The sequence below is a fragment of the Protopterus annectens genome, chromosome 7.part1 (assembly GCF_019279795.1).
Source record: "Protopterus annectens isolate FY-2018-M chromosome 7.part1, PAN1.0, whole genome shotgun sequence".
Taxonomy (NCBI): domain Eukaryota; kingdom Metazoa; phylum Chordata; order Ceratodontiformes; family Protopteridae; genus Protopterus; species Protopterus annectens.
Genome location: NC_056740.1, coordinates 271610969 through 271625720, shown reverse-complemented (window position 1 = coordinate 271625720; position 14752 = coordinate 271610969). Strand labels below are relative to the sequence as shown.

Sequence of the window (14752 nt, the reverse complement as noted above, 5' to 3'; positions counted from 1 at the left end):
CTTCTGCATGCAGAGTTGTCAGCTGCCGCCGATTGGCCTTCGTGGGTTGATTAGTGTTGATTGCTCATTACTACTCCAATTATACTGCTTCCGCATTTCCTCATATTCTCAACATCACCTTCCTGTTTCCGATGTTATTTGTGGGGCGAGCGTCACATGACTGGGTTAAGGGAACGTAGTCATCCTCGTGCACATGCACCTCTGCGCGCATTGTGTGCTCTCAGCTGAACTATTTCCCCACACGCCGGTCCTGCAGCTGTGATATGCAATGTACAGCCCAGGTTTGCTGAGCTCCAATGTGCTTCCTCCTACAGTGGCACACCCCTCTGCAGGTGACATGTATTCCCTCTGAGCCACTCCTCGGTGTATTACCACTACGCCGTTTGGTACAGCCTTATGCCGGCGGGGGTTTTGCGATTCAGTGTTATCTGCCTCATTTGCATGGCATTGACTACTAATTCATAGTTACCATGCCGAACACTGCTGCGAGTCCTTGGCAACCCTTGCACCATGGTTGTGGCTTTCCATGCATACCATGGTGTATTGTGGCTGTGAAGCTGATGTGTATTACGCTGCTGTTTTATAACATTGTCATATTATTTCATTGTTTTGCACTTTCCGCAAACATGTCCTGGGGTTCTGCTGTGAGTTTCTGTGGACATACCATTTATGTTATTATTTACATGTTGTGCATGTTTTCTTTTGACATTCTCTATGTATTTCGCCATTGGCATATGGCAACAGTGTGATACCTGACGTTGACAGCCTTCCGTTACTCCTATGTTATGTTTGGGAAAATGTAAACCATTTTTTTTGGTTTACATTGCCGTGGCCTTATGATACGCCTGCGCCACTTCGTGGATCGCTATATGCCTTCATTTGCATGGTGCAACACTGCACATGGGGTGTTTAGCATACCTACGCCGGGGGCGGCGCAGATCTGGTGCACGCCGGTAGTGCACGTGGGATTGGATCGTACCTGAATCGCTCGGCAGTCATATTTGGCATTGTAACACCTACGCTATGTGTGCGCCTGGTGCAAGGTTCATGAATCCCGTGGCTTATCTTTCTATAAGGCAGTTGATATACTCCTGTTTTGACTCTGGATCTCTTCTATTAAGCCAACCTGTTCATCAAAAAAAAAAAAAAAAAAAAAACAAGCAAAGTAAAGACTGGCATTTTGATGAAGCCTCCTAACCAGATCCATTATCTAAGTCACCCTTGTATGTTTGCCAGTGGAATTCTAACTGGTGGTGAATATATAAAGACAAAAAAGAAAAAAAAAGACATGCTTGAAGCTGGCTCCAAAGTGATTCTCAATGAAAGTTCAAGGAGAATAAATGCACTCCTTGAAATATTGAAAACTGATTAGGAGAAGAGTGGTACAGAGGTACAAAATAGTGATAAAACCAGTACTTTTGTGTGGCACAGAAAATTGAGCAGTGAATGTAGAGTAAATGCGGAAGTCAGAGGTGATGGAGAAGAAGTGCCTGAAATGGGTGGTAGGATGCACACTGTGGGATAGACAAAGAAATTATTATATCAGAGGAGAAGCCAAAATAGCCACAGCTGTAGAAAAGATCAAAGAAAACAGGTTATGCTGGTTTGGGAAATGTGCAGAAAAAAAAGGCAACCTGGGGAAAAAGAATTTGGCGATGCAGGAAGACGGTAAGAAGGTAATGCAATCACTAATTTAACTGCAGGTATGTAGGTAGTTTTTGAAAATACCCTGTAGACTATGGATACTATTATGTTTCTTAGGTTTAGTTGTACATCATAGAACTCCTCTACTACTGTTATGTGAAACAGTAGAATTACTCAATAAAGGGCATCGAAGGTACTCATATATTTCTATTCTCCATATCAACCTGCTTTTCAATCAAATATATGTGATTTTATGTTCACGTTTAGGGTAATGTGAGAATTAAGTAGGACTAATAATGCATAATTTAAGTATCTCATCTGGTATTAGGTTTCTCAAATATTTCACTTGCTTTTGGTATTGTGATATCTACCATTTATATATTTGCATAACTTCAGTGGTTAAAGGAGATATTTAGCAGCATATGTTTACATGCTAATTACAGTTTTTTGCATTCTTTTCAGTGATGAATATAAAATAAGATAGAGATCGAGAAATATGTATCTTTATTCAATGAAATGCAGCTGCCTCTGGTCCTTTGCACTGTTGGTATTGTGATATTCACCATTTATATATTTGCATGACTTCAGTGGTTAAAGGAGATGTTTAGCAACATATGTTTACATGCTAATTATAGTTTTTGCATTCTTTTTAGCAATGAATATAAAATAAGATAGGGATAGGGAAATATGTATCTTTATTCAATAAAATGCATCTGCTTCTGGTCCTTTGCACTGTTCAAGACGAAATACTAATATTTTGGGAGACACTGAACCAATACACTTCATAAGCAAAGCTGGATGAACTATTATCCTCTGTACCACAATGAAACACCCAACATCTTACCAAGAAAATACATTATTCTTAAAAAACTAACATTTACTTACTGTTTCAACCATGATACCTTCTGTTTATCAAAGTTTAAACAATGCAATACTTCTATTTTTGCAGGGATAGCAGATTATGGTATTAAATGTATGTGCATGCTTAATGTGAGTTTCAGAGAAATTTCACGTACCAGCAGATAATTCCTTTCATGTCTTTGTTATCACAAAATATCACTTCTGTGACACCTGTATTTCTGCATAAAAATATAAAAAAAAAGCCTGCACCTTTCCAGAACCTGCATGCATTGTATAAATTATATATTATTATTTTAAAATACTAAAGAGTGTTATTTAATCAGCTGTGCTTTACAATTAATGCTTCATGGACCCTCTCCATAAAAAGCTTTGTGCCTCAGATATTCCTCTAGGCACTCAAATGCAGTTCTGTCCACTGTAAGGTCAAACTTGTTTGCAAATAGGTGGCGATTCTGTAGAATCCATTGGAGATCGCCTGCTCCATATATACAGACTCCATGTCGATGCGTACCTGTACATGGAGTATAAAGGGCCCCTTTGTTGATATCACCTTCAGAATATATCCATTTCACCAGTCTAGCAAATGAGATCATATCTGATGTATCATACTCACTGTTTTGTTGGTATGAACCTGGAACTCCAGGCATACGTTGCAGTGTAGCCCAGAGATGCTCATCTGGGGAGTAGGTGTCCTTCTCCCACTCAATTAGTTTCTGTACAACTGAATCCACAAACAAATGTTTTACAAATTCTCTTGTTACAACAAAATAAGCATTTCCAGCAAACATTGGAGTTGTAATTGGTGGTTGACTTTTCTTTGTATTAGTCCTTACCACAGATGTATTCACATCATAGTGAAACATCCAGCGATACTTTTTATTTCCTGGTGTTTTTATCGACTCCATACTGTTTTTGCCATTTAGTATTTTTAGAATCTTAACAATCTCAGCATTAGTTTTTATAGGGAAGTCACTGCCACATGTGTTAATTAAATAATGCCACTTACTTTTAAGTAGGTCTTCCATGCAGTTCAGATCAGCCTGTACTCTAGACCAAGATGCATAGACCACATTTTCCTGTTTAGTGGCAAGAAAAACATTATCAAAGCAAGATGCAATTGCACCAACAGCTTGCATAAATTGTTTTGGAGATTTTTTATCCACATGGATACAGCAGATATTCTGTGGAGCATAAATAGCCCTTAAAAGTCGTTCAAACATTTCAATGTTTTCATGTATAACCATTGAATATGCAATGGGAAAATCTTATTCTCTGCTGAGCGGAAAAGTGATATATTTCTGTGAAGTTTTAAAAGAGTAGCAATCTTGTGTCATATTCAAGTAAACAGATTTGTTTACAGCTGATTGCTTGTTTCTGAGAATTCTTTCCAGACGTGTCAGTTCAACAGTTTCAGGGTCCCCCTTTATGATACTAGAGCACTTATCTGAATTCTTTGAAGTTAAGCGGAAATGCTCATAAAACTCAGTCCTGCATTTTGTGCTGAAACGAAAAATAGATTCTTCTTGGAAATGTTTCACACTGCATTCCTCGTTTATATGCACCAGCATTAAGACTGCAATCAGTGTTAGTAGTCCAAATAGTAAAACACATTTTCCAACACACTGCAAGCACTTTGTCTTAAAAAATCGAACCATTTCAACGTATCTGAGAATTTCTATGACTTTTTTTTAACTCTTGAAGTGCACTAGCTTATGTCTTGAAATAAGTATGTGAACCTCACAAGTGTTAGAGCCCATTAGATTCTTATGCAGTGAAATCCCTTCCACTTCCTTATGGGTCATCTGAGAGTTTGCAATACTATCATATTTCAGCTTTGAAAATGTTGCAATTTAGCTATGCCAGAGGGGAGTAAAGGTAAATAGCAGACACCTATCAGGTAAATGCTTTTAATTTTTAATAATTCTTTACATTTTTTATAGAAAGTCAGTGATGTGATACCTCTCAGAATCATTATTACTTACTGTTGCTTTTTGCTAAGTTCATTCTTGTGCAGAATAAGAGTGACTTTCAAGTATTTTTTGTGGCTTTCCCACTGTTATTAAGCAAGCGACTGCATTTCGCCTGTTTTACTGCTACTTTAAGTGATTTCTGCATTTTACACTGTTTATTGCACTTTAAGTTACTAATTGTTGCAAATTGTTTCTGTAGGTTACACACTAAAGTGTGCTAGCCGATTTACAGCATTTATAGCATTTACTGTCTGTTTTTTTCCTTGTCTCTGTAAAAAAAACAAAAAAATCTCTTGTTTTCCCGCCTTACTGAACTAGAGTAGTCCAGTTTCAGAGTTGCTGATCAGTGGGCTTTGTTTTTAGTTCCTGTTACTGATCGATTGCCTTATTAGGAAGGAGGGAAGTTTCTTTGCTTACCAGTGGGAGTGGGAAGCACTGAGCAGCCTTTTTGTCCGATTTGGTGAAGTTTCAGCCAGAAACTAGTAGTCCATTGGTCGTTTTGGGCCAATTCCTAGCTCCTTTCAGCCCCCTGCTATAAAACACGCTAAATGCGCGTTTTCCAGCTTGTACCAACTCAGCACAGATCCTCGTGGTGGCCTGCAGAGTGATCCAAGCAGCAGAGAGCTAAAAGACTGACTTTCTACCAGATATAAGTATTTTTGTGGCTTTCCCACTGTTATTAAGCTAGCGACTGCATTTCGCCTGTTTTACTGCTACTTTAAGTGATTTCTGCATTTTACACTGTTTATTGCACTTTAAGTTACTAATTGTTGCAAATTGTTTCTGTAGGCTACACACTAAAGTGCGCTAGCCGATTTACAGCATTTATAGCATTTACTGTCTGTTTTTCCTTGTCTCTGTAAAAAACAAAAATCTCTTGTTTTCCCACCTTACTGAACTAGAGTAGTCCAGTTTCAGAGTTGCTGATCCCTGGGCTTTGTTTTTAGTTCCTGTTACTGATCCATTGCCTTATTAGGAAGGAGGGAAGTTTCTTTGCTTACCAGTGGGAGTGGGAAGCACTGAGCGGCCCTTTTGTCCGATTTGGTGAAGTTTCAGCCAGAAACTAGTAGTCCATTGGTCGTTTTGGGCCAATTCCTAGCTCCCTTCAGCCCCTGCTATAAAACGCTAAAACGCGTTAGCTGATTTAAGCTGAGTTGCCACTGTTGCACACAAGAGTAGCGGCGGTTAAACAAGGTTAAACTATTCGGGCCATCTAAATTCCACTCTTCAAATTTTCCCTTAGAACTACCTTCCTCGAGCTGTACTGCTGATCTAACCAGCATATCCTATAACTGAAAAGTTCATCTCTACTTGATTCCCAAGTAGACTGTTCTCTATCTGTAAAGCCTAGCACTTACTCCTACAGTACTTGCACCTTGATAAAGCACTCTTATTATAGATAGTACCCCACCAGCCTAAAACCCACTTCCCCCGGAGTCCTTTGAAAGTCTCTTTATCTACTACTTCTAGTATGTCGAGGGATCAGTTGCTAGTGTCCTCTCCAGCTCAGCTGGTGAACCTGGGAATATTGAGGCAATGTTACAATTGCCTCATGTACACAGACAATCCTCTCCTTCTCCCACAAAACACAAATACATGCGAGAGATGCAACTATACGGCCAAACTGGAGGCTGAGCTCTCTCAACATAGGACTGGTAAGACCAGACAGGAGGAGAAGGTAACCACACACAATACATACCCAGTCACACATGGTACCATCACAACTTCAAATCATACACATACTCACACAAAGACATACTCGGAGGCTCTGATCAAAAATTTACCAAAACAGCAGAGGCCACCAAAGCAGACACCCAAACAACTACCACCTCACGGCCCAATACAAGCAACACATAGACCACACAGTCAGAGTGTCAAACAGTCACAGCCCTTAAGGCCAAACAAAATGCCAGACACACTTGTCATTGGTGATTCCATAGTCAGACACACTGACGTCCCGCTCACCAGACTGAGTAAGGAGAAGGTCACAGTAAGCTGCCTGTCGGGCGCTAGAATCCGCCACATAACACAAGCACTCAGGTCTCTCAACAGCAGGTACAAGTACGACTCAGTCATTGTCCACTCTGGTGTCAACGACCTGAGACGTACCTCCTTGGACTACATGAAAAGGGACATCGAGGAGCTCTCTGATTATGTAGCCCAGGCAGGTATGACCCTGACCTTGAGCAGTATCCTACCTTCACCTAGAATGATGCCACAATACAGTGATAAGATGATCAGCTTTAATAATTGGCTTAAATTCTGGTGTCATTCAAAGGGGATCCAATGTCTGTCTGCCTGGGATGACATGCTGGACAAGCCACGCTGTTGCTAAGGACGGCTTGCACCTGTCACCCTGGGCTTCCGGATATTGGCAAAGGCTCTTGCCACCCCATAGTGCCTTTTTAGGCAAGGCTCAAATTCTAAACCTACCACCCTAGAACTCCAAAAAGGAAAAAAACTAAGGGTAATGCTGCTCAATGCCAGAAGTCTCAATCTCAAGATGCAGGCACTCGAGGCCCTTCTCAATATGGAGAACATCGATGTCTGTGCTGTGACAGAAACCTGGTTCAAGGCTCCTGAGAGCACCCCAGCACTAACAGGTTTCACCTCATATCATGCGTTCCGGCCCCAAAATCCGGACAACACCAAGAAAGGATGGGGGTGTCCATATTCATAAAGGACACCCACACCTCAAGGTTGGTGGCAACGCACGATGCATCGGAGACCATCCAGGTGCAATTAACCATAGGCAAGACTGCTCTGCAATTTGTAGCATGTTACAGGCCACCCTCTCAAACTCAGGAACCTCACATGGCCTTCCTGAAAACATTGGAGGGGATAAATGTATCTCCAAACACCATCATACTAGGTGACTTCAACTACCCTAATATAGACTGGGAACACTACTCAAGCCTGAACACTCTAACCCAAAGATTCCTGGAGTTCATAAACTCAAATGCCATGGAACAACTAGTCACCATCCCCACAAGAGGAGAAAACATACTTGATCTCATCATCACGAACATGGGATCATAATGTTCAAAACCGGAAGTATACCCCTCACTGGTGAGATCAGATCATAAACTAATCTCGCTGGAGGTCCTCATCCCGCCCCCACCTGAAACAAAAAAGACCACAGTGAAAAACTTCTCAAAAGCCAATTTCACACTTTTAAAAACTAGTGTGGTCTCCTTTAAGGCCCCTGAGCCAGTGGTAAACATTACTCAAACCGCTGAATCACTTACAAATGCCTTCTACCAGCACCTACAGGACTGCATGGATCAGGCAATCCCAAACAAAACTAAGACTCTCTGTACCAAAGGCAAGCATCCAGTCTGGTGGACCCCAGCCATAAACAAGCTCTACAACAAAAGGAGGAAGCTACTACAAGATAGAGCAAAATCCTTGAAAGGTAAGACACCTTTGATCATTATAAGTAAAAAACTAAGGGCTCTCATAAAATCATCCAAGGCAAATTTTGAGAGAAAAATCGCCAAGGACTCTAAAGACAATCATAAGGCCTTCTTTAGCTATGTTAGAAACCTAGGAGGAAACTCCCAGATATGCTCAGAATTAGTTCAAAATGATTTGAAAATTACTGAACCTACACACATTGCCAACATACTGGCTGACAGGTTCAGTGCAAACTCCCCCCCCCCCAAAAGGAGAGATATCTATTCCAGAGGATTGTACCCCCCCAAACATCTCCAATCCCCAGGTCAGAACTGCCCTCACTAACGCAAAAAACACAGGATCCACGGGAACGGATGGTGTCCCCGGCTGTGTGCTTCACGAACTCAATCAGGAATTAAACCCACAGTTAGGACAGCTGTTTAATCTTAGCCTCACCTCAGGATACGTACCCAAGGAGTGGCGCCGCGACTGTGGTCCCACTTCATAAGGGCAGTGCCTCCACAGACCCTGGAAATTACCGCCCATTAGCTTGACAAGCCTTATCTGCAAAGCCATGGAGAGGATCATAATGGAACTCATAAATAAAGACATAGGGAACTTGCAGACTTTGGATCCAACCCAGTTTGGCTTTGTCAAAGGCAGATCCTGCCTCTTAAACTTGGTTGACTTTTCGAGACAGTCACCAAGGCCATTGATGAGGGAAAGGCAGTCCATACAGCCTACCTCGACCTGGCAAAGGCCTTGACACAATACCCTACTCAGGTATCATCGAAAAACTCATCAGCTTGAATGTAAACCCATACATCACAAGATGGGTTGCAAACTGGCTAAGTGACAGAACCCACAGGGTCAGAGTTGCTGGAGCCATGTCAGACTCAAAGCCTGTCACAAGTGGTGTCCCACAGGGCTCAGTCCTGGGTCCACTCTTGTTCGGCATCTACTTTTCTGAAGTACAAGCAAACACAGGAGGGTTATGGCTGACAAAGTTTGCAGATGACTGCAAACTGGGCGCCATAGTCGAAAACACATCTGACACAGATATCCTCCAGAAGGGCCTCACAGAAACGGATAACTGGTGCCAGAGCCATGGCCTGAAGTTAAACACCAAAAAATGCATAGTCATACCCTTGGGAAAAACAAGGTTACCCCTAGCTACCATATAGGTGGCAATCCACTGAGCACAGAAAAAGTCATCAGGGATCTGGGGACCCAGGTTGACAGTAGCCTTTCGTTTGACACTCATGTTGCTAAAGTAGTTAGGAAAACCTTCTATATTGCCCACCTGATCATGAAGGGATTCACATCTAGATCAAGGGAGGTCATCGTCCCTGTACTCATCACTCATTAGACCTATGATTGAGTACAATGCCCGTTCGGAATGTATCTGACCAGACACCTGCTGCAGCTTGAAAGGCCCCAAAAGTTCCTCACCAAAAGGATAAAGTGTCTCAAAATATGTCTTATGCTGCCCGACTGAAAGAACTCCAGCTCTATTCAGTCTCATACCGCTTGCTCAGAGGTGACCTGTGCCTGACATATAAGGCCATGTCAAACCCAGATTTGATGAATATGCTTCACCTCAAAAATCTAGATCCCTCAGAACCACAAGGGCGGGAGACTTAAACCTTGACACGGTTATAAATAGAACGTGCTGGAGGGACAGATTCATCACCCAGAGACTCCCTGTGCTGTGGAACAAAATCCCGGTACATGTGAGGCAGAGCACCTCGCTGGCCTTGTTCAAGAGGAATCTTGACCAATGGATGGGAGATCGCAGATATACCCCAGGGATTACTTCAGTGTCACTGCTTGACAGAGGCACAGCAAAATGATAGGCATAGTTTTTATTCAAACTAAAGGGGTGGCAAAAGCCACATAACTATGGGCTAAGCTTATAAATGCCCTTGGGCAGATAGCCTAGTATGAACCTATGAACCTATGAACCTATGAATAAGAACAGAATGTGTTGTCTATTTATTTTCTCACTGCAGTTTCTCACCTATGTTGTACTGAACAGAAGTCTGACTTAGAAATTAAAAAAAGATTGCCCCACAGCTTCAAAGTTCCTGAACACTTCTAACTCTCAGTCACTGTTTGGAGGAGGTTAATGCACCTCTGCCGAGATTAAATGTTTTTTCTCCAATTCTTTTCCAAAAGCATGCTGCTGGCTTTTCTTTTAGGCTTGCCCTTGCTGTCCATGTTATGGCTGAAAAGGGTCCAGGAAAGAATACAGACAATTGCAGAAGCTAGTTTTTATATTACTTTTACTGTTTCTGCTTTTGCTACAACATCTTTAAAATTATCTTTGCATTCTGATGAAAACTACTGCAGTGGGTCATGGCATTTGAAATGCTTTGACAGATTATATGCTTGAGGTTAAACAGAGGCAAGCATTAATCTGGAAATATTTCATTTATTTATTCATTTATGTTTTATTAACCAGGTAAATGAAATGGTCTACATAGCCTTTTCAACCATGAACCAGGCCACTGGAGCAAGGACCTTTACATACAAAGAAAAGATTATATAAGGTGCAGTACAAATGAAAACAGACAGTTACATCAGTGTTACATTATTAGAGTTAAATATAAGTTGTAAAAGAAAATGAAAGTGTACACAACATTAAGAACAACAAAATGACTTTAGTTCAGCTCTTAATAGTAGCCAGGTGTTCACTTTTTGTAAAATATAGTGGCTAGATTGATGTATCTGAGAATTTTGTTATCAGCAGTTTGTATGAGAGTGGTATTTTAGGATGAGAAGAGGGCTGTTATAGGGAATCAATAATCCAGTCTGTGGAGACGCACACTAAGAGATAAAGCTTGCCTGTTCTCAGTAGAGATCCAGTAAGATATTTCACAGAATAGTTTTCATTGTGTTAGTACTTTGTTATCTTGCACTACACTATGAGCATTGAATGAGAGGTTTGATTCAAGGTAGTACCACTTGGATTCCACTGCAGTGAGGCTGTATGAAGGAGCATCTGGTAAGGACAGTAATGCAGAGACCATGAACATTGTTTAGGTTTTGAGCTGTACTAGACAGCATCATCAATTTTTTCACAATGGCTTGCACCTGTAAGGCACAAAAGTACATTAATGAATAAGTTTGAGGCAAAACGCTTTGTTGTCAGACTTATTTCTGGTCAGACATTGTACTCTGACATGTGGTCAGACATTGTCCTCTGACATTTTGTGTGACAGAAAAATACAGAAGTATGGCTGCAGTGGGGATTTTCTTTCCTAAGGAATAAAAAAACTGCTTTTCTTAAGTGTCATATTTCTGTTTCATTTCCTAAATAACTAATCCCTGGATTCAATAAACTCTGTGTAGCTTTCATGCATAGGCTACATAGAGTTTACATGTGTGTGAGGTAGTGTGCAGTGAGCAGCAGCGCGCATTGCATATTCAAGTTGCGCACTGCATTTAAGTGAGGTCTTGTGGCTGGCAACAGTGTTGCTGACCAGGAAACAAAGATCAAGATTTGTCAGTGAACAAAGATAGCATTCCTGTTTAAATCAGAGCACCGATGGTCCGCGGTTGTCACGGAGTGCCACAATGATCACCAGGGCTTCACAGATAGTTCTCAAGCTCTCAGAGAAAGACATCTGGATAAAAGCCAACATAATGGGGGGATAATGACCCAGAAATAGGGACATATTTGCAATATAGAAATGTGCTAGAATAATTTGGGGTTTGTGTTAAGATGCATGTTCTGAAGGATATGAAGTATGAAACTCAAATGAATGTAATATTCAGTGCCATCAGTCCTAAGATCATCCCAGTAATATGTCAGAAAGCCTCAAATTTGATAAAGAACACATCCGGACATCCTGGGAATATCTGGACAGTTGAGAGGTATGAATGCTAAGTACATGGTCCAAACACAATACAGGACAGTGTATACAGTGCAGAGTATTGTGATATTCCATTCCTGGCATTCTGTGCTGAAGCTGTGTAAATGATTTGTAATGGTACATGTACTGGTATGTAAAATAAACAATCAAGGGAAGTGTGTGCATTGAATAGGAACATACAGATGAACTGTAGGAATGAACACAGGTAAACAGGATGGGTGAAATTATAAAGTAGAGACAAACTGCCTTTGTAAAAAACAGCTGTGGCAAAACCACTCTCTAGCCTTAGAGTATAGGCAGGTGATAATGCCTAGAGAAAAAGCGCACTGAACTCCAAGTAGCTGCAGTAGCCTAGTGGAATAGGAATCAATCCCAGCTGGAACCTCTTTTGATGGGACTAACATAATAAAAAATGCAAAAGCCAATCCACCTAGAAATAGTTTGTTTTTAGGACAGCTTGACGCAGGAACTTAAAAACAAAAGAAACAAGTAACTGTTGAGACTGTCTAAAATCTTTAGTCCTGCTCAAATAATAACAGTTACCATCAGTTGCCCAGCAGAGGCAACAGCTGCTGTTGTTGTAGCGTATCTTAGACTTGGAATGTCCAGATAAGTGTTGAGGATAGATAAGATAATGTTGGTCTCTCTCCTGCCCCTTCTTTGGTACTAGGAACGAAGCGAGGCCAAAACATCAGCCCTTTCTGACTTAGCTGGACTGTGAATGGCTATCTGGGCTAACTTGAAACTTTGTTCTCTTTTTTCTTGCTTTGTGGAGGAGGAACATCTATTGTGCCTTTGAAAGGGCATTGTGTGGAAATAAAATGATCATTGCAATGATGAGATGATGTCAGCACCCCCACCCATTAAAAATCCCAATTTCCTTTGAAAGAATCTCAAAAGGGCCCGAGAGCTGCCCAACGAGAGTCCACTGGCAGCTAGAAAAGGCAGATCCATTGGTTCTGCTTCACTCTGGACTGACCCTGCCTCACCAGAAGTCTGAGCAGGTAGAACTGTCTGATCTAGGCCGAAGCGACCGGGCCCTGCCCCCCCCGTCCCACAGACCTACTAGACTGGGAATAACCAGCAGGAGGATATGTCCCCCTTAGCAGGCCAATTTCTACTAAACTGCCTGCAAAAATGAGTGGGGTCATCCCACATCAGAATCAAGGTAAATTACACTGTTCTGGCAAGTCTTCACACTATCAAACTCCTGCTGTACCCTGAGTTCAAAACTATCAAACTCCTGCTCAGAGTAATCATTATCAGGTGGGGGCATAGCACCTCTAATCAGGTAATCAAATCTCTTGCCAGCCAGGGAAAGCATATGTTTCTTAGGCACAGAGCCCACAGCCTTCCCTCCTAAAGAAGCTGAACTTGGCAGAGGAGGCCTAACTACAGCCAGAGGGAAGAGGGGGAAGAACACTTAGGAAGGGAAGAACCCCTACCCTACCTCCTGAGAGGGCACATATCCTGAGGAGGGCATCCTGTAAGGAGACTCCACTGCTGACTCCTGGCAAAACCTCCTGCTCCCTGGGCCTTCTAAGACTGGTATTCCCCACTGGGGGCCCGGACTATACCCAATTGTCAGGACTGCAGCAAGGGAAGACGAAGAACATCAACTTAATGCACAGCAGATGAGGACTTCTCAATGGAAGATGGTTTGAGCAGCAAGAACAACCACATATCAATATGGTACAGTAAGGACTGCACAGTGAAAATGTGCATTATGTGACTGTCACACAAGGTGACATAACAATCGGGAGGATGTCTGTGTGAGATAAGCATCCTTACAAGAATAATGCAGAAGACATCCATCAGGGATCAGACATACAACTGGGGTAGGGTGCGTATTGAGAAGATGTGCAAACTGATTTACCTCAATATGAGTGCAATCTCAGCTGAGGTTTCCAGTAAGTGGGATGTAGGTAAAGGCTCATGGACAACATTGAAAGAATCAACCACAATCATGGACAATATCAGAATAATACCACAAGTAATCCTATGCCTCTGATATGACATATGTTATTTAGAGTGATCAGAGATGATTCTGCACAAACACACTTGTACAACTATTATGATATGTCCACACTCTATGAGGGTAGTCACACACACTGTCCTGGCACTGTTACATCTGGTGGAGGTGTTAGGAGGGACACTGCTTACCTGTATGCGCCAGTATGTGACATTATGATCCATACAGGATAGTTGACTAGTGTGCATGGCAAATATATATTAAAAAAAAAAAAATAAATATATATATATATATATATATATATATATATATATATATATATATATATATACTTATACACAGACACACACGTATATATATATATATATATATATATATATATATATATATATATATATATATATATATTTGTAGCACAATCCACACTGTCACAAATGTTATCTATGCCATTAATGTTGTCAGACACCTATGTACTGTGTGCATCACCAGAACTGGTAGCACACTTGCATCTGGTATAATAACTTTATGGGGGATCCCCAACCTTAGACAGTCATGCTTACGCCACAAAAAGAGTACCTAGGTATGGCCAATATGCTGTGTGGCAGTTCACTACGACAAAGGTGGTACACTTCAGTTACACATCAGTGGAAGATGTGTAGGGAGGTACATGAAGTAGAGTGCAAGTGCATTGTATTCAGTTATTGGTGTGATGAAGACTGGGACTAAGAAGGTATTATGTCTTCTGATGTGGATGTCACATACTCAATACTTGTGTTACATACAAGGGGGTAGTCAGCACTGTGACCACATGATGGTGGATGTTCCACTTACCATCTACCCAGGACACAGGTCACATACCTATCGGTCTGATTATAGGGTGTGATGTCCACGTTATACTTAGGTTGTGTGTTTGTTTTCCTGACATAACAAATCCTCCCATATTTTCTTGTCATTGCAGGTGTTGTCATGGCTGTGGCAGCAATCTTTGTTATGTGTTAATACTGTCTGTATTATACTGATATCACAGTTGG

At 41.4% G+C, this 14752-nt stretch overlaps 1 pseudogene; it reads right to left on the bottom strand.

Moving 5' to 3' along the window:
• Positions 1–2228: 2228 nt before the first annotated feature.
• LOC122807575 lies at positions 2229–4160 on the bottom strand (annotated as a pseudogene).
• Positions 4161–14752: the final 10592 nt, after the last annotated feature.